Source organism: Balaenoptera musculus, chromosome 18, assembly GCF_009873245.2.
Source record: "Balaenoptera musculus isolate JJ_BM4_2016_0621 chromosome 18, mBalMus1.pri.v3, whole genome shotgun sequence".
Taxonomy (NCBI): domain Eukaryota; kingdom Metazoa; phylum Chordata; class Mammalia; order Artiodactyla; family Balaenopteridae; genus Balaenoptera; species Balaenoptera musculus.
The window spans coordinates 73130583-73158146 of NC_045802.1; positions in this window are offsets into that span (position 1 = coordinate 73130583).

Sequence of the window (27564 nt, forward strand, 5' to 3'; positions counted from 1 at the left end):
TCACCCTTGAGCTCAGAGAATTGTGATATTTACACACCAGCCAAGCCCATCCTCCAAGATGGATCATTTTTTTCCGTCTGGAATCTTCCCTGGACTCTCTGACTCCTTTTCCTTCCATCGAATCCTTAAGCTGCTTCCCCGTAAACAGAAAATGATATCCCATCGCATCCATAAAGCAGTTCTGTGCCCTGAGAATAATCCAGGCAGGAGCGGATTTCCTGTTCTGCAAGGCCAGGTAAAACCCCACTCTTGGTTTTCCGATGTGAAGGTGTGACCCACTGAAGCAACTTACACCACTCACACCCGAAAGAAAACAGTGTATTTAGGGAATTATTAGCACAACACGATGGATCTCGGTCTAAGAGCAAAGAAAAATATCTTGAACCACTTCAAAAATCACTGGCCAAAAGGAGTTTAAAAACACCAAACTTCCTTTTAGTTTTTTCCTTCCTCCAGTCATATATGCGTGACTGCTATTTCTTACGCAACGGGGCTGTGCAGCCCAAATCTCTCTTTACTCGGCATTCCTGGTGTCACTTTTTAAAAACTTTTAAGGGTTTTTATTCATGTTCTTTCTTGGCATGAAAACTCATGGCGCCAACTGTTGCAGCTGCACAGAATTGAACACTCAGACACTGCATGCATCACCACACCAACCTCGATCTTCAGGAGAGTGAATCTTTGCGGTCTTAGAGCAACATTATACACGCAAAGAGGGGGACTTCATTCAGCTTGAGGCAAAGGTGATGACCACTAAAGGGGCCTGCCCTTAAATGATGAAAATCTTAATCAGCATTTGACTAAATGCAGTAGGATAGCCTTATTGGCATAGAAGAGAGGTCTATCTATAACCTGCTGAGCCAAAATGAAACTTTCCTGACATCAAAGCCGCGTACTAAGAAATGCTAAAGACATTTTCCCTAACCCTGCCCTTCCCTGGTAACTCTCCCCTGCATCTCTTCCCACTGTCACAAAGAACAAAAATCCCCCTGCGATACCATGACAAATTCCTCTAGGAAGGCTAACCAAAGTGTGGGAAAATGCTGTTTTGGTTCTTGAATTTTTTAAGAAGACTTCAGAGGGTAAACTGAATCCAAAAGAGAATGAATTCGAAACGTCGCGTTTTTAATTTTCATAAACCATCTTCTGTCTGGATCTACACAGCTCATTGTTGAGGATGAGAAGCACCGAGCCTCTGTGAGTTTGTTTTGGGAGGTCGGTCACCTTTCTCTGTTGGGCAGACAATGACATACGTAAAAAATTCAACTCCTACGAACACACCCCACAGGAAAATCAATGCTTTCTCGGTCATGCCAACCTAGTTATTTTTCTTTAATGATTGCGAGCTAAATACATAGAGCCGAACAATGTTCACTGGAAATAGATTAACCCGGCCTTTCACAGGGGATGCGAGCTGGCCCCCGGGGCTGGGTATGAAGACAAAAGCCAGGCAGACAAAAGCTTCTCCCCTCTCTTTCCTGGCTTTGCTGCCGCTTCACAGCCCGTCTGTGCGGGGACAACCTTGTCGCTCGTGATTGATCTGAGAACCTGTGCACTTGGACCCCTTGCAACGTTTTGTCTTGGTGTCACTGGCATCTACTTTGCATGCGGGTCCCATATCTGTGACTTCAGCATCTCTGCGTCCTGCCACCAGACACAGAAGCGCTTTGTTCGGCCCCTCGTCATGCTGGAGGAGTTTCTCCTAGGGGCTGCCCCTTGTTCTCAAACATGAAAATGTGTGAAGCATAAAACTCCAGCTGTGAATACTTACCTCCCTGCGGTGTTAAAAAGTTCAATATACAAAACACCTGGTTTCAAGTAAAATGGACAGCGAGATATACGGCAAAGAGACAGATTTAATATACCCCATAGGGCCCTGAGGCAGTCTTGAAATTAAAGACACAACACGCTTTTTTCTTTTTCAGATGATGTTTTACTATTTTACAAATAATGAACCAATAAACAGTAGACAGGAAAGTTGTAAGAACGCAGTGGAAAGGATGATTGTCACGTAAATGAAAGTTACACTCAGACAGCACTTATATACTTTGTAAACGTATTTCTGGCCACTAAAATTCTTTTTACAAGTGATACATATGACCAAAAGCCTCAATGATTTAAACTCTGTAGGGAATAGGAGCTCTCTTAACTTTGTGACCTCTGAGGTGTTCATCATGAACATAATTTATTTACTAAGAGAGAAAAGTCACAGAGTGGCTGTTTGAATGGAAGGAATGCCCATGTCTCCTTCCTTCTGAGAACCCAAAAAGTGTTTTATTATTAAAAGTAATGGAATAATTATTTTATGCACTGCCCTTAAATCCTCTAAACTTAACATGTTTTAGATGGAAAAAAAATAAGGAAACATATTGGGAGGGAAGAGAGAAGATGGTAGGAAACATTTTAATATGACTTGTTACAAGTTGTTGATGAAAGAAAGTATCTTCAAGGTTTTCTTCTTCTTCTGAATTTCCCATTTCAGGGATAAAAGAGCAAAGTGGCTGATCCTAGCAAGGATGGTGAGTGTGGGTGTCTGGAGATATACAAGGAATCATCTACTGTCTCTTTCCAAGAATGTGCCAGAAGCTCCAGCAGAAAGTCTATTTACCGCCCTTGCTTCCCCTGTATCTTTATGCCCATGCACCCTCCTCTGGCCAATCTCCTCCAGGTGTTTTGGCCTAGGTATCCCACAACAGCTCAGATCCAGTTTCTGCCCAGAGGTAGAAATAGCTTCTTATTATACTTACTGTGTAAGTAAGGGTCATCCCCTAGAGCCCTCGTTACAAAAGAGGAAAAGAAAGGGCCTGAACTCAGCATTCTACAATATTCACATGCATCTGAGATGCAGTCGGTCCAAAGCTCAGACCCTCTGGTTGGAACTTCTGAATTCACATCTCTCGGTTCCTTATGCTGTCAATGTGACATTGAACCAATAACTGGCTGCAATTTCCATTTCTGTAAAATGGGAAGGATTCCAGTACCAATCTGATCACATTTTAGAGAGGATGAGATGCGTTAAAATAGGAAAAAGTCTTAGAACAGTGCCTGTCACGTAATAAAACTCAGAACTCATCCATCCTCATCGTCATTAATTTTGTAAACTCATTCTACATTATATACATATCCTAATAACAAATTATTTTACTTAATATTTTGCTGTACTTTTATTTTAAATATTTGGCAAAAATGGAAATGGGAACAACAGTAGCCTCTGTAAAGTAAGATTCTGGGAGAGGAGGTATTACCCTCCCGCTTCAAAGAACGCATTTAAGACTCGCTTAAAATTGTTTACTAAAAAGTATATCTTACTTTTGTAATTATCTTTTATTGTGGTAAACTACAGATAACACCAAGTGTACCATTTAACCATTCTAGAGTGTACAATTTATTCAGTGGCATTAAGCACCTTCACAATAGTTTGCAATCATTACCTCTTCTAGTTCCAGGATTATTTTCATCACTCCAAATAGAAACCTCATATCTATTCAACAGTCACTCTTCATTCACTCTACCCACAGCCTCTGACAAGCCCCAGTCTGCTCTCTGTCTATATGGGCTTGCTTATTCTGGGTACTTCATATAAATGGAATCATACAATATCTGTCCTTTTGTGACTGTCTTCTCTCAGTTAACAGTGTTATCAAAGTTCAGCCAAGTTATAGCATGTGTCAGTACTTCATTTCTTCTTATGGCTGAACTATATTCCATTGTATGAATATACAACAGTTTGTTTATCCATTCATCTGTTGATGGCATTTGGGTTGTTTCCATGTGTTGGCTGTTGTAAACAGTGACGCTATGAACTTTTGTGTACATGTATTTGTTTGAGTACCTGATCGAAATTCCTTTGGGTCTATACCTAGGATTGGATGCAAAATGTTTTTAATGGGGATTGAGGTAGGTTAAATGGATATGGTAGGGCAATATTTTAGATAGATTTTTTTTTAACCACATTTCTCGTATTACCCATAACTCCCCACTGTTCTTTCCTTTAGGAGGAGTGCATATATAACCTAGAATAAAGAAGGCATCTGAGTTACAGAATAAATATCTTTTTTTTTCTTTGAGACAAGCATTTCAAATTCTAGAGACATGCACTTAAGATAAACTATCTTTTACTTTCAGAAGATATATGTTTCAAAAATTATCAATGAACACATGATGAAATGGGGCATAGACTGTATCTATAAACAGAGATTGGAAAGAAGTTATATGAGAGGCCAGGTTTAGTTTCACCTCCACCCAACAGACTCTCCCCACCACTACCCATCACAATCCCGCTAAGAATGAGACGATCATCCTTGTTTGGTGAGCAAAGGAGTCATAATCACCAGAGAAGAGCCAGAGGGTGAGAAGTTGATAGACAACACAGAGGAAGGGGCATTTTTCCTTGGCCTCTAGCAGGGTGAAAACCTTGGGGAAGTTATAATAAAAAGATGGAAACTTCAGATAACTTTTGGGGAAATCCCAGAAGATAAAGGACCCAAGTTTTGATTCCCTGGGAACTGCAAGGGTACAGAGATAGCCCCGTTCCACACAGGGCTGGAATGATGTATACCCATGTCTGAGTGCCCTGTTCAGGGGAATGGGCCTGAGCGCATTCACCACTTCACCCTACCCCGCCCCCTGCAAGCTAAGGAATTTTATTAAACCTGAACTATTTACTTCTATAACATTAAATATGACTATTTACTTATATGGAAAAACATGATATTAATATGAAAAGCTCATGTTATTTTATAACAACAGCTTCATTTCTAACTAATACTTTTAAATCTAGCTTTGCATTTACTAGAGTTTCTGTTTCCATATGATCATTAGGTAAAGGAGGTACAATATATATATTTTTTTTACATTAATATCTCAATCTAAAAAATGGGACAAATTCATCCTAGGATGAAGTAGAATGACTTGCCTGTCCTCACTCAGAAACACAGTCTAGAAACCAGTCTCAAAATCTCAATTACTGGATTAATATTAGAATTTTAAACAGAAATGATACCAGATCTTCTAATTTAATTTTATCTGTAACTTAAGGGGAGTGTGAAAGGGCCAGACATTTGCAGCATGCTTTCTCTATACGGTTTCTGTATCAATTTTCTTTTTTTAAAATATCCATAACTTTTTAACTGAAGTATAGTTGATTTACAATGTTGTGTTAGTTTCAGGTTTATAGCACAGTGATTCAGATATATATGTTCTTTTTCAGATTCTTTTCCCTTATAGATTATTACAAAATATTATAGTTCCCGGTGCTATACAGTAGGTCTTTCTTCGTTATCTTGGTTATCTATTTTATATATAATAGAGTGTATCTGTTAATCCTAAACTCCTAATTTAAGTACAGTGTTTAAAGGCACATTCAGGGGGTTCTGCTAATTTGAGGTTGCAGAGGGGTCAAGGTGAAACAGAGAAGTCCTTTTAATATTTCCAGTCTGCATGACGGGTATCTTGGGATGGTTGTTTTCTTTGTTTCCACTTTTATCATCTCTATACCTTAGTTCTTCCAACAGGATGCTGCAGTGAGCTTTGTAATACAGATGACACACACGTGCCCAAGTAGAACCAGAATTTTTAAACAATGATCATTTAGTCAACTCGTTTCTCCGCAAGTGATATTAGAGGCGGCTGCAACAGAAATGACTCCTAGGGCTAATTCCAGGGAAAGTGCATTCCTTAATAGCTTGATTTGATCTGGGAAAAAATGTACAAAATTGATATCTGGGATGAATATATTTTAGAATCAGTGCACCACACTGGCAGTCCATTCACAAACACTGCAGGCACCTTGATGCTTCCCTAAGCCGCTGAGAACAGAAATTGGATTACGCCATAGTTGTCATTTAAACTTGCAGTGAAAATAGTCTGATAAATGTCAGCCTGCCACTGGGCAGCTTAATTGTTCTATTTTGCCATGAGCCACAGTGATAAGGTACAATTTATTCAATATAACGTTATAGACAAACAAATATTTAACAAGTCCTGATTAAAACCTATTGCCAGACAACAATACAGCTTCAATAGCAGTGATGGCTTAGACCAACGAAGAGGACTGCACGAAATGCTGCATTTGAAGAAAGAAATGGCTTGAATTTGAGTTCACAGGAGCCCAATGCATTGAAATCACTTTATTAATGCATTCTGGGTTTTTTTTTTAAGTCAGATGAAAACTATTGGCATGGAATTGGCTAGAATTTCTTCACAGGATGAAGGAAATTGCAGCTTAGCAAGTCTCTGCGGATACAGACTCTAAGAGGAGTTGAAAGCAGAAGGTCAATTGGGGTGCAGTGCACTCAGGAGATACATTTATAAGAAGGTGAAGAAGGCTGGGATGGACAAAGGGTGCAGTTGACATGCAATGTGGTTGCAACTGAGGCCACGAGAAACTTTGGAACTGAGATGACCTTTAAGAAGTATCCCAAACTTGAGTTAAGAGGCTGGAAACTTAAATGCTCCTATCCACCAGTCCTGGCCATGGGCTGCCCCCTTGGAAAAGACGTAACCTTGGGTAAGGCAGTTGCCCGCAGCTGAGGGCAATTCCCAGGGCATCCACCCCTAACCCCTCTTCATCCAGCATCCACGGCATGAGGGAAAGGAGCGTGTTGGTCCTGAAGTGGGGATCTGGGTGGAACCACACCGCGTCTACTTCATATCTGTATAAACCACCTCAGAAAGGCAATGTGTAAGGGGGAGCTATTACCCCACTAGCTCATAATCCATTACATCTATTCAGAAGATAAACTGTCAGAGTGTGAAGTTTAACACACGACAGCATGAGACCCGGGATGCTCTCATAAAGGTGTTCACTGCCTGGTAAATCTGACCCTCACACACTCTTTTCCTAAGTAGATCAAACCTCTATGGCTAATGTGAACTCTCTTTTTGACCTGTGATTCTATATTCTGGCTCATTAATATGTCACCAATATTGCATGTTGATATAATACTCATACATGACGTGATGCCTGTAGCACAGACACGTCGGAAGGTCATGCTTCATATTTGCAAAGTTTAGAGTTCAGGTCAGATTACTCCATAAACCACTTGCACAATTCACTTGTGCTCAACCCTGGTGTGACCGGCACCTTTAATCTATGCTTAGCCAACCGTACAATAAATACACCATCTAGAAACCTATTTGCAAAGCTGAATTCTTTAGCTTTTCTCTTCTACAGTTGTAAGGAGGAAGGACATGCATTCCAAATGATCTCTGAACCAGAAACCCTGGAGCACAGACCATTTTAAACACAGCAGCTGGCTAGATCCTGGTTGCAGAGGTGCTGGGACCAAGACTCCCCAGCAGTTGAGGTTTTGAGGCTGAGTGAGACCTGGAGATGCGGGGAACACGTCCGAGAATCACAGCGCTTGGGAACCCCCCACCCCTTTGGACGTAGAGTATAGTTTGAATTAACTGCATTCATCATTTTGCATTTTGCTTTCCCACAAAGACATATTTGGGTGTTTTGGAATAAAAACAACATATTCAATCTCCTATCAAACTTTTATAAGCTGTTGCCAAATGTAATGTGGGTGCCTGCATACATATCAGTGGCCACAAAACTTGCTAACTTTCCAAGGAACATATGATAAGTTTCAGATGCTTAAGAGCCTTCACAGAGACTGGGCAGTGGTTGCGGCTGGTGTGGTGTGATGGTGCTGATAAGGATATGTATGAAGTGGGGTGAGGGGAATTGGGTTGCTAGTGGTTGTGAACTTCCTGAAGACCGGGCTGTGCTTGATTCATCATTTATTCCTGCCACTGCACACAATGAATGGTAAGGATGCTATTTTTTATACTAAAATAAACAGAGTGTTGCTTCTGAACCTTTGTTGGCTCCTCTTGAAAATGACTCAAGTCCTTGGGAAAACAGAACTCTGATAGTATGGAGAGTCAGGTACTATACGAGGCTCTGCACCTGTGAATATACAATAAATCTTGGTTGACGGGTTGACTAGTGTATACAATACTTCTGTGGTTCTCCTTAAGATCAAGCAATGGACTAAATAATCTTGCAAGGTCTATTCCAGCCTCATAATTCTGCTTTTGTCTTTCTGGTCACAGCTGAAAAATGATACCGAGAGCTATAATACTGCTTGTTTTGACATGTGAACTTTAATAAATGATGCATGGCATATTATGCTTTCTACCTCAAGCACAGGTGTAGATGGCCCTTTCATTAGTAACTGTGGCCAAGGTGCTACGTTGACACCATAGGTCAGGGGCTTTACCCCATGGGCTTAATAGAACTTTAACAGAAAGTACAGCCTTCCACCAAAGTGCTGTAGGCCACGTCTGTGGTTGTTACCTCTCAGAAGCCACTGTTTTGGGGGAATGCCTCCTAGGGCACCTTCATGAGTGACAACAGGATCATTTAGGGAGCAAAAGGTCCTTGGGATTTGGTAGTTAAGGGATGCAGGGCCAAATATTTCTTTTTTTCCCTCGCTTTCTGTATGAATACGGAATCTGTGCCAGCTCATAGAGTACCAGTAAATTACAGAAAATTCCTTTTCAAACCAGCAATGAGTGACCCATAACCTCGTTGTCCAGAGGTGACCCCCCCTCTTCACATTATAGATTTCCTTAGAGTTATTTATGCTTGAAATATAATGTGTGTGTATTTTCAAAGTTTGTATCCTGTGTGTCAAATTTTGTGTCCAGATCATTTGCTTTATAATATCATACACATCTTTGCCAACATTTTGGGGGGGGTTGTGAGTGCTTTTCTCCCTCATAGCTGGTCTCCTGTAAGACACACTTGGCTTCTGTCTCTACACTGTCATTCACTCTCCAAAGTCATGTTTGATGTGCTCCCCAATCCACAGAAACTGGCGAGTCCTCTCTGTCCTATAGGATACTCTTCGTCCTTCACTTAGATTTTAGTGTTTCTCCCATCATCACATCACGAGAGTCTTCCCTTGATCCCCTGAACAATATCTAGTCTTTTTTCTTCTCACTCTTTTTATGTCCCCTCCTTAAAGTTGGCGGTCTTCCTGCTGATTGTTCCTTCCAGCCGATCTTTTTCCTAAGTGATTTTGCTCACATAGAGGCTGACACCCTACCTCTTGTCTTCACCCCACCACCACGATTGTCACATGCCTGTGCTCTGGATCTTGCCCCTGAACAAGTGACCCATAATCTCATCATCCTGAGGCTACCCTCCTTTGTTCCACTCTCTGCCTGGTATTACTCAGTTCTTGCTATTTGTCACCCATGGTTGTATTTCTTAGTAAACCTAAGTAAGACATCGTGCCTAAAAAAAGTCGGTAGCCAAAAGACACAATTTCACCAGAACCTACTGGACACATAGCACTTAAATCTCAAAAGGTCCCAATCAGACATTATTATTTCCAAGCCTCAAACCTTCCTACCTGGATGAAGGACTTCTTCACCCAACCAGGCAATAAATATCAAACCCTCCACAGATGCCCTCTCCATCCCAACCAGCTCCCAATTGCTCTCATGGCCATCTTTTCTCTTCAACTTAACTTTCAGTATCTGGTCATCTCTCCAGGATTACTGCAATTAAATTCTAAATATCTTATCTTCTTCATGGTTTGCTCTCATTAATATTTACTTAAATTTGCTTAATGGAGAGAACCTCACTATAAAAATGGTTACCTGCCCACTTAAAAAAATATGAACAAAAATAATGGTGACAAAATAATGGTAGCTTCCCATTGCCCAGTAATTGATTCACGACTCTCTATTTACAAAGCATAAAACACAACTGTAAGTCAATGAGTTTTCTAATTACATCTTAGAACTAAGTGGTTTTAATAAATATCTCTATCTTTGAGTTTCAAAGTAATATTGCTTTTTATTGTTTAGTATGTGAAAATATGCTATTAAATTTTCTTTAATCAGGTTAACTACACTAAGGAAAACATTATGTAAAGAGACAGTTTGGCATAGTGGCTAAGATTTTAGACTGAGTCAAAATGACAAGTTTGATCCTAGGTCTTCCACTAGCTAGCTAAGTAACTTTAAACACATCGTTTTACCTCTCTGTTTTTGTAAGAAAACATTGGTCTGTTAGAGATAAAATAATCACCTAACTAGCAGAATCTTCATGCTAATTAAACAAGTAAATTCTTGAAGACAGCCTATTATAATTCTTTCACATAGTAGGGGCACAATACATTTTGACTACTCTCATTACCTGGCGACAGTTTATAGAACACTCACAATTACGTATCCAGTAGTGTTGAATCTGTAGAGATTCCACAGGAAAAACCAAAATCTCCTTAAAAGACCCATTTAAAGATATTTAGGATTCTGCTTTTTAATATTTGAATACATGTGCAATGGATCTTTGAGAAATGCTGCATTAACTAAAATTGTGTCACTATGAACACTGAGAAAAGAAGGGTGCTGCATTATTAAGGGCATCAAGGTCTAAAGGGCTGAATTCAAGTCCTTCTTTATGCATTTCTACCATTGGCCAAGTTACTTACGGTCTCCAGACCTCAGTGTTCCCATCTATAAAAGAGGGATAATACTTATCTCAGATAATCCATGACTTGATTAAAGGTCATGAATGCAAGGGCCATGGTTCAAAGTCGGCACTAAATAAATGGCAGTTACTACTATCATTTTAAATAGAAGATAGATTGTTTCATTCAGATATAAAATTATAAAAAAGACACCATGCTATACAAATAATTAATGTAGCCATGTTTTGGAATATTTGAGATGATGTCCAAACTTATTTTTACTCAATTCAGGAAAGACCAAAAAGAAAAGTGATGACTTAAAGAGCAGGGTAGTTTGGCTTGTTTAAGATATGGCAGGAATTTATAATCAGGAAACTTGTCACCATTCTCGCCCTCTCCCCATAGAAGGAGCTCAATGCCCTTTAGGGTTTTCCACTTTGACACCGCCTATGAGCCCTGTTAATTTAGATTTGCTCACTGTACATCCGTCAAATAGTGGAACCTCTCAGGCTGAGATTTAGGTGGCTCCAAGCCAGATGTCAGCATTCACAGGGGACTAAGAACTGTTTAATGAATTTGGTCTAATTTTAGTCCTGAGTTTGGCTTTTAAGACTTAAAAAGGTGGAGGCAGGGCTATATTCTATCAATGTTTCTAGGTGCTGACCATGGCTCTCCATTCATTTAGGTTTTTCCATTTCAAAGGAAAACATTCTGGATTACAGAGTGATAGTTCTTACCAGTAGACTTCACCTCCCTTTAAGAGTTTGCTACAAAAGAATAATCAGATGGCAACTTCTGACAAAATAAAAATGTATCATTGAAGGCTTCCTTTCTCAGATACTGAATCCATCGGAAATATTTCTACAAATCTATATATTTCAGTGAAAGTACATGTAAAATAACTGTAGGTTCTGAGATAATCCTGGTAATAAATGAAGGTAATCCTGGTAATAAATGAAGGTAATCCTGGAAAACAGACTGGGGCATTTGGTAATTGAAATTTTCTAAAATCACATGATGGCATGTAATTTGGGTTTGTATTGCTTTACTCTTTGAGAGCTTTAAGATGATTCAGTGAAAAGATCCTATTTATTATCTTGATAAAAAATCCAAATATTGAAATTTATATCTGAGCAAGAAAGTAATCTGAAATGAAAAGCTGTTCTTTCAAAGATTGGGATCCACCTGAGACCAGTCCCAGGTCTTCTGTGGCATCTACCGAGAAACCTCCTTCCATCTTCCTGTCTCTTTACAAGCTAGTCTGCAAGCCATGAATGATCTCACCTTGCCAACCCTGGGGGATGATGGGGTGCGGGGCAGAAAAGCCCTCCAGGCAATCAAATTCCAGACAACTGCATATTCTTTCCACCTTCCCTAATGCCACTGTGCATTTTCTCCCCACTTACCAACCCCTCTCTAGGTACAAAATTTTAAAATGGCATCATGCTCTCTAACTTCATATGAGATCAAGTGAAACAATTCACAGCTGTCTGCTGATTTCTCCAAGATAATTCTGGATAATTCAGACAAAGGCAGTTTTGCTTTGTTTTGACCAGTCTAGATTTTTTTTAAAGTCTTATATAGATAATGCAGAATTTTTTTAAAAATCGCACAATTTAGGCTGAGCAGGTATCCTTGGGTAGTTTAGAAGAGAAGTGAAATTCACAGGCCACAGTGGAAGCAGCTCTCCGGGTGTGCTAATATAAGGCAAAGGGGTCTTGAAGCTCTCCTCCTTCTCCCCAACTGTGCTGCACAGCTGGGCTGACAGTTGCCTCTGCTTTATTATCCAGCTGCCTGTCATTGAGTTTATGACTGGGTCTCAGCCCTCTAAATATGCTTCTCCCAATTTAGACTGCTCATGCTGAAGGCCAAGGTCATTTTCACTGATTCTACTGGCGACATTGACAGACACGTTGAGAAATGAAAAGTGGAACTTCTGAAAGTAAAAACACTAAGTACACGCCCAATATTATCATCCTTACACAAATTAAGTTCATGAAAGCTGGCACACAACGGACAGTCATTATTTTATGCAAAGGTAGCACAAAGTCCTACTTTCCTGTAGCTTTTCAGCCATTAGAATCAAAGCTAACAAATGCCATTGCTATCTTATTTCCAGTAAAATTACTGCACTTTGATAAAATACACTCAGGGCTCTTTCCCAGAAAAAGGCAGTGTCAGTAACGTAGCTCATACTAATCAAAAGCAATTCTGGACAGAAAACATTCATTTCATGAACATAGAAATTTCTTCTATTATATCCGAGACAGAGTGCGATGGCGGCATTCGGCAGAGCTATAGGGCAAATCATGAAAGTAATTTACTGACCATAAAAGAAATTCTTAATTAGAAAATAAGATTCATTTAGATAGCTTTACTATGAAATGAATGATGATGGGATGGCAAATAAGTGGATTCTACATTTATGTGCTTCATATTCTTTCCTTTCCTGGAATTATGATCATCAAAAATGACTACATTCTTGTATATTTTCCAATGGTTCTTGATAAAATTATTAGGTATTCTGTAGAATATTAATTTATAACTGTCTTCAAATTGTAAGAATTTATACAGGCATATTTATATTAAAATGTATTAAATATGAAAGAGGGGGAAAAAACACTCCATGTACTTTTTTTTTTTTTTTAATAAATTTTATTTATTTATTTATTTATTTATTTGGCTGTGTTGGGTCTTCGTTTCTGTGCGAGGGCTTTCTCTAGTTGCGGCGAGCGGGGGCCACTCTTCATCGCGGTGCGCGGGCCTCTCACTGTCGCGGCCTCTCTTGTTGCGGAGCACAGGCTCCAGACGCGCAGGCTCAGTAGTTGTGGCTCACGGGCCTAGTTGCTCCGCGGCATGTGGGATATTCCCAGACCAGGGCTCGAACCCGTGTCCCCTGCGTTGGCAGGCAGATTCTCAACCACTGCGCCACCAAGGAAGCCCCATGTACTTTTTAAAGAGAAGCATTAAGGGATACCACTACTGGTCTTTGCAGTGAAAGTTTCTGGTTGTTTACTATTTTCTTTTGCTATTCTAAAGACAAATTTCAATTACTAATGCGGGGCCAGGGACATAGCTTCCTTCCACCAAATGGAACACTGCATTTCTTTTTCTTTTCTTTTTTCTTTTTTTCTGTATAACTTTTGGGAAGAACAAACATGGGAATGATTAGTTCTGCATTTAATTCCTGAAATATGAAAACAATTCTTCTCCTTGTATTTCATTTAAAAACTTAGTACTTCCTACTGTTTTGATTTGCTAGTCAATGTTACCAACTAATTTCCAATTAATAACTCAATTCATCTTCATAGTAATCCTAAAACAAATACTATTTTGATCACCATGATCATACTCATTTCATAAATGAGAAAACCAAGGTACCAAAAGGCTCACTAATTTGACGAAAGTCATCCAGCTAATGGGTAGTAGGGCTGGAACTTGAACCTATGCAGTTTGATACCCAAAGTCATGTTTTAAGACTTATTCAATGGCTGACTTTTTCTGGGCACTGCTGCCTCATTGTGATATTCACATGATATTCACTTGAATATTGTGATATTCATGGTAACACGTAACAGGTAAGTTCCATGTCATTTCCCCCTTTTTAATAGTGAAATAAAAGAGACTGAGAGAGCTTAAGTAATAAATTAGTTATTATAGAATCAAAGTACATAGTTTTTCTGAATTCAGTATTGTTTTTCCCATAGCACTGTATTGCAATTAATGCTTGTGACTTTGAGAAGCCATACATACACTATGACTATTATATGATTATCTTCACTATCAGAAAAGCATTCATTAAAACATCTTTAAATACAGGTCTGCACCATGGTCCTTTATTAGTAATAGGTTTTTAAAGCAAAAAAAATAAAATAAAATCCAGAAATATACATTAAGAACAAGACATTGGCATATTGGCACACTAAATGGTTTAATATTTGTATTATGAGTAAAAAAGTGTGGCTCATGTAAGAAGGCTTCTTTTTTCTTTTATTTATTTATTATTATTATTATTATTATTTTTGGCTGCGTTGGGTCTTCGTTGCTGCGCGTGGGCTTTCTCTAGTTGCGGCGAGCAGGGGCTACTCTTTGTTGAGGTGCACAGGCTTCTCATTGCAGTGGCTTCTCTTGTTGTGGAGCACTGGCTCTAGGCATGTGGGCTTCAGTAGTTGTGGCACGTGGACTCAGTAGTTGTGGCTCATGGGCTCTAGAGCACAGGCTCAGTAGTTGTGGTGCACAGGCTTAGTTGCTCCATGGCATGTGGGGTCTTCCCAGACCAGGGCTCGAACCCGTGTCCCCTGCATTGGCAGGCAGATTCTTAACCACTGAGCCACCAGGGAATTTCTGAAAACGCTTCTTAAAAGTTTGATTTTTAGGGTGATCTCTGTAATATTAATTGGTATTAATTGGTATTAATTGGTTAAAAAAGCAGAATATTCTTTTTAATCAAATTGGTTGTCAAGATGATGCTCTCACTAAAAAAATTGCATTAAAATGTTTTAATAAAATTCAATACAAACACACACACACACAAATTCATAAGTTGTTAAATGATAAAAACAACTTGCCAAGTAGTACAACCCAATTGTGTGTGTGTGTGTATGTGTGTGCCTGTGCATGTTTATAGACATAATATGTGAAGAAAAATATCTGGAAGACTAAATATTTAATAGTCATTATTTCTACTGGTTAAGTTTATGTCGTATACTTTGGTAATTTCTATAATATTTTAACATTTTGTGAAGAGAGTACATTATTTCTCTAACTAGAAAAAATACCTATACAATAAATATTATATACACGTTTTACCAATAGAAAACTATAAGGTATAGAAATAACCTTCATCATTTTGTATAGGTATTAATAAAGGTATTCATGGCAGAGAGAAATTCATATCAAGGCTAATAAAATTCAAGATAGGCTTTTTTCTTTTGCCACATTTTTCCAAATCTATTTTTCTAAAGCACCAGCTGGTTTGGTAACTGTGGGGAAACTTTTGTTGCTGTTTTTAGGTAAATAATATTCAACAGAACAAAGAAGAAATGCACAGTACTAAGAAAGTATTGGGTAGTACCTACAAAACTAATAAAATTGGAAGAAAAATAAAATCAAGAGAATTGTATAAAGACTTAAAGAGATTCTCTTTTGTTTGCATATGTACAAAAAGATTCCATACACTTTATTACATTATACCACAAAAGGCATTATGTAACATATAACTCCAGCATATTTAGAAATCACAAACTGAGACTTGAAGACATAGTGTTCTAAAGAGAATTAAAAGATTGGAAATATGGAGCATTTGGTTGAATATAATAGCAAGCTTGTACTGATATTTTTCTATTTAGTTTTTGGGACAAAGTTTCCTTTAGATAATTGAACTTCTGCATCTATAACCCAATCGTTTCTCCTTCCTTATGGCTTATGCAGGAAATATGGGAACCCAACAGAATGAGTATTGAGTTCATCACTGCACCAGTTAGGGGTCGTTAAGGGCATCAGAGCCCTGACAAGTGTTACGGGAAAAGTATAATAGGAATTAGACTGTACGCAATCATGGGGAGACCTGGGACAGTCAGGACATGGAACGCAGGTAAGATCAGAGCAAAAGTCCTCTGCAGTCTTCAAAGAATCCAGTCAGGCATCAAACTGGGGCCACGACGGGAAACTTAGGGGCATGCCTGAGAGGCTGAGTCTTCTGTGTATCAAGACTCTGCCTCTAGAGCCAAGCATCTGATCACGGAGTTGGAACAAATATTGTTTAACAGGGTTGCTAGACAGGAAGGAGAGCGGGACATGGACCAGCGAATAGCAGGCTGCAGCTGGAGCTCATCAGCATTTCTGAATTCCCTGACACTACATCTGACTCCATCAATACTTTACAGAGGTATTGACGATTACTTGACTGCCACCTTCCAATTTGATGTCACTCCTTTCCTGACCGATTTTTACCTGAAACCACGCAGGGAAGGTGATTCCAGGAAATGTCATTCCTAGCTTAACTAAATTCTAAATGCATACTGTATAAACCACCATGGTCCAAGGTACATTGATATCTGCTAAATCTGCTAGTGAATCACACTTCTTGTTTTATAGCTCTTGTTCCTCCTGACCCCCCATGTTGATCTAGCATGCTCACATGATTTTCTTTAGATAACGGACCATTAGCAAGCATGATGGGAGCAGAGGCTTGATGAGCATTCACTCCCTGGAATATGTCCTCTTAGAACCCATCTGCCAGGTAAGAAGCCCAGGATATCCTCCGTGAGGGTCAGGAATCATGTAGAAAGAAAGGACTACAGTCCATAGAGAAAGACATCCAGTCATCACAGAGTCCCAGCTGAGCGCATCTTCGAGAAAACCCACCAAATGAACATAACCACACATGTGAGTCCTAGCATGACCAACAAGAGAACCACCCAGCCAGCCAACAAAATCAGGAGAAAAAAGTCCTTTCGCAAGCAACTAATTTTTGTAGTTTGTTGTAAAGTAATAGACACGGAATTAATCCCCAAACTGAGATGAACGATTCCATTGCTGATAAAAAATAAATATTAACAGTATCACTGTCACAAAAAGAAAGTTTTTAAAAAGGCACAGAACTCGATTTACTAAAAAAAGAGTTTTCAATTGAGCCTTAGCTTTGCCATTTAAATTACTGAATTGATGAAACGTCAATGATTTTCCAACACGTGACAAAACTCTATTAAGACCCAGTGTCACCATGATATTAATGACTAACATTTATTGAGTGTTTACTGGTGCCAGCCTCTGCATTAAGTATTTCACTCAGTGAATTCTTACAACTTCATATTTCAAGGATGATAAATATCCCTTGGTAAAAAGAGAAACAGAGAAATGTGAAGTAACTCACTCTAGCTCACACATCTGGGTTGTCAGAATTGGGACTGGGACAATGGCAGAGCCTTCAGTCTTAACCACCACATTGGGGTACTTCTGACCAATGCCATGTGCTTGGGGCCGGGGGACATCTCAGCTCTGGATCAGTGCAGAAGCATAGGTAATGAAGCCCTTTTACCTGCCAGAAGCACAGAAGGTTGACCTGGGCATGAAAAGGAGGTTTATTCTGACCCCACCAAAAATTCTGGAAATTGCTTACAGAGCCCAAAAGAGTTAGTATTGGGAGACTATAATGGGACTCTGATTCATCTCTCCTCTGATGATGACAGGCCTGCCGGGCAGAGCTGTGGTTCTGCTCTACCTCTGTCAAAACTGTGACCATGTGAAAGTACAAAATGATCCAAAATGCTACTAGGTCTCATTTATTTGGTTTGCAACCGGAAGTTTGTTATTTTTCTCCTGATGACCTATGCCACGCCAACATGATCCCCATTCTAGGAGCTGGACTATTCTACCTTGGGTTCAATCGTGGCAATAAGAAAAGCAAATATTAAGGAGTGTCTTGACTTTGGTCTCCAGAGAGTTAAGCCCTTAGTTGTTGGAGAGGCTTTGGTACATGAAAGAATTACCTGTGAGTGAGAGCTGGGGATTTGAGCCTCCCGTAGTGGTTTAAGGGAAGATCCCCTGGGCTGAACAGAGGATAGAGATAGATGGAGATGAAGAGAATACAAAAGTTCCTTGCCTCAAATGGATGACCCCATTCCCTGAGCAGGCAGAGCACGAGATGAAGGGGCTGGGGGTAAGAGTTAGGTGAGATGGGGGAAGAAAGGCTCCTATATGGAAATAGGTTCATAGGAAATCCATGGAAGATGTGTCTTAGACCTCCTCAGATTATTACTGTGATCATAAAACAGGTGAATGGTCACATACTCCCAAATATGATACAAAAACCTCTGCTCCCTACAAGCAAACTGAAAGCAGTAACAGGTCAACAGAGTCCAGCTTGAAGTTACGTGGGAGAGTCTGACAACACAGGAATTCTTCAGCACCTGTCTTCTTGGGCAGAGACTCAAGACCAGATGGCAGACCCTCCTTACAGGAATGGGTGAAGGGGTTCTCAATGTGCAAGTAGAATTTATTTAAATGGAAACGTGGGAGTGTTGAATACTTTAGTTATAGACATCGTTCCTTATCTGCCACGTCCAGTGTGCAGTTATCTGCTCCACTTTACAAGGCAGCAAGTAATTGAACAGATGGTGTAAGTTCAGCCTATAAGAGCAGAGGGCTGGATTATCTTCCGAGGCATTTAGTGATGTAACAGAAGAGAAGAGTTGCAAATACAACAAAGAAGAAGCAATCAGAGAGAAAAAAAAAAAAATATATATATATATATATATATGTGTGTGTGTGTGTGTGCGTGTGTGTATACAGAATATATATATATATATTTATTTATACATATCTCAGGAAGTTATGGTGACAAGAAAGCCATGTGAGGTTAGAAGCTTAAAAAGATTAGAATTTGCAGAAACGCACTTGTCCAACCATGTTAAATAGGGAAAAGGTGTTTCAAAAATTGAATAAAAATATTAAAAAGCTATAAGATATGGAATGAAGTATTGGTTAAGTCCCTACCTCCTAACCCATCACACTGGGCATTAAGATTTCAACTTATGAATTTTGGAGGGGCACAGATATTAAGCCTATAGCACTGAGGTATCTGAGCTAGTGGTGTGCTAAATTCAAAAGAGTTCGCAAGCTGTTACAGAACGAAACATGTGCTAAGGGAAGGACCACAACAGATATGAGAACACAAGTTAAAGGGTCTGACTATTAAAGACATGAGAAAAGAGGATAGTAACGTGAAACGCACAGTATCAATAGACTTTTAAAAAGAAGAGTTAGAAGGAAGAATGCATAAGATTGACACAGAAGGATTGGAAAAAGAATGCATAGTATAGGAACAATAAACTTCAGGAAGCAAAAAGGGATGGCATTACTTTAAAGATAAGAAGAGGTATCTCTCCCTCAGAACTCTTGCAGAAATAAGCAAACGGGTGTGGAAACAGATTACGTGCAAGGAAAAGGTGGGGGGCAGTTGGTAAACCCGATACCAGCTGTGTTTAAATTCATAACAAAAAGATAGAAGCAAGAACACAGACTGATCTATGGTGACAAGTAACTGTGAATGCAAGTGCTTAGAACAAGAAAGTAATTCTTAGAAAAGAATGTGCTTAGAACAAATTTTATGAGAGACAAGGCAGAATGCAGATGGGCTTAACGCCCTGCATATAGTACAAGCTAAATTAATATTTACTGCATCAGAAAAATTACAAATAAAAATGATTGCCAAACATGGCTGCTTTTTTTTGGTCAGTACAAACCTGTGACTCTATCTCATTGTTTATGGGAAACTCTTCTGTGTCTGGCTCAGCATAGTTTGATTACAAGTTGCAAGTTCTTTATCTACAAAATAGACATAATAGCACCCATGTTTCCCAGGGTTGTTATGTGAGTTAATTAATGTTTATAACACCCTCTAGGATGCAGAATCTCAAATCTGCTCCTCACACATGAACTCAGAATAATCTGAAAGACCTACCTAAGCCCAATTGCCCACAGTGAATGTCAGCAATTGGTCTAATAAATGGTGAAATTTAAATTCACTTCAATATACTTTCACTTTATAAATTTTTATTTCTTAAACATAAATTGGAAGACATAGACATATAGTATAACCCAATACTAAGAATATAATACAAGACCAATGAACCTGATAGGTTGACTCACCTAGGGCAAGGGCAGGCTTATTCTAGAATGTTCCATAATGTCAAAAACAGACATGCCTTAGAAGGTCTATAAAGAAAACAAATACTCTAAATACTTAAATTGGTAAATTATGTTCATGAAGAAAAACAATTGGCACTTTAGGAAACAACTTATCATTATTACAAAACATACTATGAATCTAAGGGAATTAATAAATAAAAATCCCCAAATTCAGTACTTGTAATGATATAATTGCCTCTGTTGTCCACAGTACACTGTGTCTTGGTAAGTCTACCAGGAGCAAAGTTATCCTTCAATCCTGTTTCTAGAGAGAAGCAATATAAATTTTGGCTGTTTTGAAAATAAAAGTCTTATAAATAAAACCATGATTTACCTTAATTAAGTGTGACTCTTTTTGTCACTCTCATAAAATTGTTGTCAACTCTTACCTGAGTCATCATTTGCGAATGAGGGAAATTGCTTAAAATGCCTGCAACAGGGGCTTCCCTGGTGGCGCAGTGGTTGAGAATCTGCCTGCCAATGCAGGGGACACGGGTTCGAGCCCTGGTCTGGGAAGATCCCACATGCCGCGGAGCAACTAGGCCCGTGAGCCACAACTACTGAGCCTGCGCGTCTGGAGCCTGTGCTCCGCAACAAGAGAGGCCGCGACAGTGAGAGGCCCGCGCACCGCGATGAAGAGTGGCCCCCACTTGCTGCAACTAGAGAAAGCCCTCGCACAGAAACGAAGACCCAACACAGCCAAAAATAAATAAATTAAAAAAAAAAAATTAAAAAAAAAAAAAAAAAAGGAAACAGCCATTTAAAAAAAAAAAAAGCCTGCAACATTTCAACATCTTAACAGGAGCAGTGGTATAAACATATAATATATATTATATATATTATAAATATATATATAAATATATATTAAAAATACATTCCAATCGCTTGCCTTTAAGAAACTTAAAATGCAGAGAGGAGGCTATTTCTGGGGTATCTAAGACAATAGAGAAACGAATCTGATCCCTGCCTCTATTACTGTGTGACTGAAAAGAAAGGGATAAATCATTGGAGTACAGTTACCACAGGATCTCGCACCTGAATTTATGCTGTCTTGCATTTTTCATAGCTATTTCAAGTGATTAAGTATTGCTTCCTCAATTTGAAGATCTTTGTGGAATTGAAGCCAGAAATGTAAAGTAGGAATACAGCTTCTGCTTCTTTCTAAACTGTGAGTTTGGATAATCAATTTCTCTCGGCCTCAGTGTCCTCTACAAAGTGAGTTTGTACTTCCATCTCCAGAGAGTGAAGATTAAATTAAGTGGAATAACGTGTGAAACACCCACAACCATAACAGGTGCCCAGTAACTGTTTAGTTGAGACAGTTTCATGGAGAGGGACACCTGTGGTCAGTCACAATTCAAAGTGTTTTGGAAACCAGGTAAGTGGGTAGAAATAAATACTTAATTTATAAGCCCGATATAGAAGTAGGTATATTATATTAATAATAATAATAATAGAAGTAGGTATATAACCTGAGTTTTTCGTATTAATATCATGTCTACCCTTATAAATAAATAGTAACATTTAATAAAATAGGCCGACAGGTAAAGAGCTTGGAATCATCACTGTGATACGTACAGTAAGAAGGAGCTGAACAAACTGAAGATAGACATCTTTACACGGACCCCTTAGAGAACTGAAGTCCCGGGCAAACCACCACCCTGAAATCTGGAGTGACAGGTGAGGGCAGCTTACCTGGACAGAAGCTGCTGGCGCCATAACCTGATAGGTAATTTTGATGAACTGCTGAAAGCTGAGTCTGGACCAGGATGAGAAAGAGAATCTCTTAAGAAGTTGTTGGGAGATTTCCTACATACTTTCACCGGTTTTGCTGGAAGAAAGGCTCTTACAGTGAAGAACCAGGAAAAAAATCCTCTTTTAGCTCTGACAGGAGGAAGGGGAAAGTATCCATGTGATATCTGCTCAGGGAGATTACCAAAACTAAGGCACACCTTCGTGGAAAAAGACTTTCCCAGAGCCTGATGTACCTAGGGGCAGGGGAGGTCAGTTATCTGACCGCAGGCCCCTCCAGCCTGCCTGTCTGACCTTGGGAAGGAGGGATGAAGTTAAAAACTACACTTTGCACCTGAAACTAACACTGTAAATCAACATTTACCGTGTAAATCAACATGTACTAACTAACATTGTAAATCAACTATGCTCCAATATAAAATAAAACATTAAATTAAAAAAAAAAAACTGCTCTTTGAAGGTCACATTTCAGGAACACACGTTCATGAACAGACTGATGTTCAAGAATGAGTTCGAAGAATGTTTTCCTCTCCCATACTTTCCCGCCACACCCAGAGTGGATCACAGCTCAGAGAACAGCCGGAGGAAAACGCTCTCTGACTGGGTGGACTTGGGGAAGACCAAAGTCAACAGGGCAGACAAAGACAAGGCCACTAGGGTACTTTGAGGATGCTGCAGCTACAGACACAGCACAGCTACTATGAAAATCTCCCGGTATAATGGTTTAACGGCAGTGCAAGAAACTCAGTATGGCTAGAAAATGTGGTCCTAAGTTTGCTGCTGGAAAAACAGAGGGCAGTTGTAATCACAGCAATATTGCTTGAACTTTATGGGGAGCCATTTAAAAATTCTAAGCACGGTTGTGTTATGCTCACATTTGCCTCTTAGAAGATTTCTGTGACAGCTCTTTGGAAAATGAATCTGTGGTTACTAAGACTGATGATCCTGGCGACCAGATAAGAAAAATGAAAGCTTCCACCAGGGCAGTGGTGACTGGGGTGGAGGAGACCCACGGAACACAAAGGCCTATGAAGTGTAATCAGCAGTACCTAGTAAAGAAGTCTATGCATGAAATTAGGGCAACAGTGATATCTAGTATCAATCTTAAGAGTTTCTGGTTTGGATTACCACATAAATAATGGCACCAGTATGGAGAAAAGGAAATTTTAAAAAAGAAGTTGATTTGGAAGATGATGATTTCAATATTGGACCTAGTGAGCTCAGGTAACTTTACGATAATTCGATAGAGACGCCTAGGGAGCAATTGGATATGTGCTTCAAGAAATCTGAATTATTAGTGACACCAATATGGAACATTGGTGGTAATAAAGCCATGCAAGATGATAAAGTTGCTCAGGAAAATTATGTCAAATTATATACTCGCCCTTAATGGTTGGACACATGAAGTCAAAAGGAAAAGTTAGAAGGACAGTCCTGCAAGAAGGCAAATATAAGCAAATGTGATGACAGGAAAGCTTGAAAAACAAGAGAAGTTTATGTATTAAATGGCCAACAATGTCAAAGCTTGTAGAAAGTCAAAGAATATAAGGGGAAAAAATAGATTATCTCAGCAAAGTTGGAGAGTATTTTGCCGTGAATGTTCTACTTTTGCTAAAAAAAATAATGAAAACTAAAATGACTTATTCCATCATGTCTCCAGTCCTTTGGTCCTTTTAAAATACACTTTCAGAAGCCAGTGAATGTCAAAAATGCAACGCTGGCACACTCCATTCTTGGATATGTCCCTTTCTTTGGTAACAATACATTTTTTTAATCAAAATACTTTGATTAGATATTCAGAAGTTCATCTATGAAGATGAAAAAGATCATTTTCATCGAGAAACTGGGGTAAAGACAATCAAAAATAAAAACAAATGAGACTTAGAAGGAAGCCAGTCAGATATTTTTAATGTTGTTGGAGTGATGAATAGTAAGAGGTTGTACATTTCAAAGACGGTCACAACGTTCTCCCCATTCCACACGCTCTTACACAGTGTGACTTTGACCCTCTTCCATGTCCCCCTCCCCCTTGAATCTGGGAGGGTTTGTGACTTATTGTAACCCATACAGCAGAAGTGACTGTGTGTGACTTACAGGGCTGGGTTTGACAAAGCGATGCAGCTTTCACCTTGTTCACTAGACCACTCATTCTTAGAGCTCTGAGCAAGAAGTCTGGGTTCCCTGAGACTACCATGCTGTAAGGAAGAAGCAACATGAGGGCTCTTCATTCAACAACCCTAGTCTCCAATTCCTCCCAGTGCTGGCTAAAGACATGTGAGTCAACAAGCTTTGGGGAGATTCCAAAATCCCAAATTCCCAGCATTGAAGTGTTCTAGCTGAGCCCTAATACAAAACAGGGACAAGTCATCCAACTTCCACTTACTAATTCCTCACCCTGGGAATCCATAAGGGTGCCTGGTGCCTGCTTTATTGCCTCTCACTCACAAATTCACTTTTTCTGCCTGTTCTCTTATGGGGACAGGTCCTTTCCATGCTCATCAATTAGCTGCTCAATTTGGCTAACTCTGAAGAGTCTTTGACCAGAAAATTCCTTCTTCACTGAACCCTCTTGGACCTCCGACTCTGATATTCCACTGCACCCTGTTTGTAGCTCAATCCCAAAACTTACCACACTGCATTTTAGGTCTTTCCTTTTCCTTTTGACTATAAATCAAGGAATAACACAGTGCTTGACACCTAGTTTTATACATTTTGCTGGAAGAAGAATGAATGAGTGAACAAATGAATGAAAGAAGTTTTATTTATTTCACACTGCTAGAGTCTGTACACCAAAACCAATGAGCTATAGATAATCCAATTACAGGAGAACGTAAGATCACCACTATATTATAAAACAAAGTATTTCAAGTATTTACTACAATGCATACAAATGTACACATATGGAATTTGAAAGAAAAATAGTCACCATCTAAATACTGAACATCTGTTTCCGTTATATGTATCATATGATTGAGTTATTATTTAAATACAATTCTAGATTATACTTTTTAACGGAAATACAAAAGTACAGAACATTAAGACATGTTTATATTAGCAATTCACTACAGTTTATCCATGGAGTTAAAAAAAATTATACAATAAATGTTGAATGATTCTTTTCCATGTTAATTTTAAATTTAAAAAATTTAAAGCAAAAGTTCTTTGAATATTTAATATAAAGAATATCACCTTAGGATGATTTATTGGGAGATATTGAAACTATAAAGTCTCAGTATTTTAGAGCAAGAAGATCACAAATCAAATGACTTTCCTTTTTTTTTTTTTCTTTTCATCGTGACTATTATATGCGAGATGGCCAAGTGAAATGGAAAGATAACCTGCTTACTTTTCTGTCATAAAGACCAGATTAGACTCCTAATTCTGGAACATAGTAGTAATATGATATTGGAAATTTTATTTAACTGCTTGGGCTTTTTAATCACCTCACTTGACAGTCAGGTGTAGTAACACTGCCTGTATCAGGCTGTTATGAGAACTAAAGGGACAACTTAGGTAATGTGAACAGTGCCTGGTATGGAGTAGATATTTCCTGGAGTCAAAGAATTAGTCATTGGGCTGAAGGGGTAACAAGATAAATAGATATTGAAACTGACTTTCAATGCCATTGGGGAAAATGAAGAATAATGAGATTTGTCCTACTCATCCCATAAGTTTGATTAAAATAATGATTAAATAAATAACATATATGGTGGAGCTTGAAAACATAAGGTGGTCAGCTAATACAGAATAATATTATTTCACAATAAAAGGATGCAGGCTTAAAGGCTTAAGTTGAATTTTTTTCCTAAATGAATTCTATACATCATAATTAAAATAATATTAATGATCATACTGATAATATGGGTTTGAAAGGGTCTATGGGGCACCACCGTTAAATCACTCTTAAGTCTTAACAAAGGATTTGCAGCCATGCCCTTGGCTTTATCTTTATACCATGCTTGCCTGACACTGTATTTATCCTTTGCCCAAAAGTCACTTCTTAATTTCAGCATAATTTGCCATCTGGAGAGGCTAGGAATGAAGAATAGTGTTATTTCCAAACTGAGCAAGTCCTGGCTCCTTTGCATTGAACAGTTCTTTTTCTAGATTCTCTCTCTCTTCTCACATTTATCACAGACCCTGAAATGAAGCCAAGTGGTTCTCAGATCACCATCCTGCCTGGGAATCTCTTTACCAGACCATAAGCTTCATTAAGAATTTCTTAAATTTTCTACATTACTGTAGTCAACAGTGCTGCAAAACTTTCTGCTACTACATAGCAAGGGCCCCCTTTTTGCTAGTGTTTAATATCATTGTCTGGTTTTCCTTTAAGTCTGTCCCAAAGCCTCTCTGAGGCCCATCAGGCTTCTTCTCACACCCTCCGCAAGGCTGTGTCATGAACAGTGGCCCTAACTCCCTTCCTGTTTCTGTTTCCTGTCTCATCCCAGAGCTGATGTCTATGCTTGGGCTCTTACAGCAGCAAATTCCTTCTAGGTACCAAACTATGTTCTGTTTCACCTTAAGACTAAGTGGCTTCGAACATCAAAAATCATCTTCTTGTCTATTAATCTGTTACGTGGACCAAACTTGGAGAACGTACCTTGTCTCTGCCCCATGAGGCATCAGCAGAAGCTGGGAACCTGGGGATGGTTTGACCCTAGGGATTGAAATCAACAAAGCACTGCTCACATATGTCTGACAACTGATGTCGACCTCAGATGGGGCTCTGCATTAGTCAGCACAGCCTACTATAACAGAACACCACAGACTGGGCTGGTTAAACAACAGATATTTCTTTCTCCCAGTTCTGATACTGGGAAGTACAAGATCAAGGTGCCAGCAGACTTGGCTCCTTGTGTGGGCCCTCTTCTGGCCTTCTCGCTGTGCCCCATCATGGCAGAGAGGGGAAGCCTTGGCAACTCTTCCTCTTCTTATAAGGGCACTAATCCCATCATGGGGGAATCTCCCCCACCCATGACCTCATCTAAACCTAATTACCTTCCAAAGACCCCCACCTCCAAACATCATCACATTGGGGATTAGGGTTTCAACGTCCCGATTTGGGGGGACACAAACATTCAGGCCATAACAGGCTATCAGCCAGAATACTTACACATCATGTCTCCAAGTTGCTACTTGGCTTCCTCACAGTATGATGACTGGATTTCAAAAATGAGAGTCCCGAGAGAACACAGCCAGGGTTCATGTCACTGGTATGACCTCGCTTTGCATCACTTTCACCATAGGCTCTCCTTCGGGGCAGCCCCTAAGTTCCACCCAAAGGGATGGAATGCACTCACTAAATGAGAACAGGTTGACATCACACAGTAAGAAGGGAGTGTGGAATGGGGTATATTGTGGTTCCAACTTTGGAAAACACCATCTACCACAGTTGCCAAGGTCCCCTTTTACATACGGTAAGAAATGATGAGCCTCAACACAATGTGAACATTTCTAAGAAAGAATTCTATCCTTCCTACAAATATAAAAAATACACCCTCATAAATAGTTCTGATTTATCTTGAAATATATATATAGAAATAATCAAGGAAGTGGCAACATGCATCCCATAGGATTTCAGAATTGCTATGGACTAGCGGCTGTTGTCTGTCTTCTGTTCTCCCCCTTCTGGAACAGGAGTGTTGAAAAGTCCTTATCTTATGCCTGGGCCACCACTGAATATTGGTTG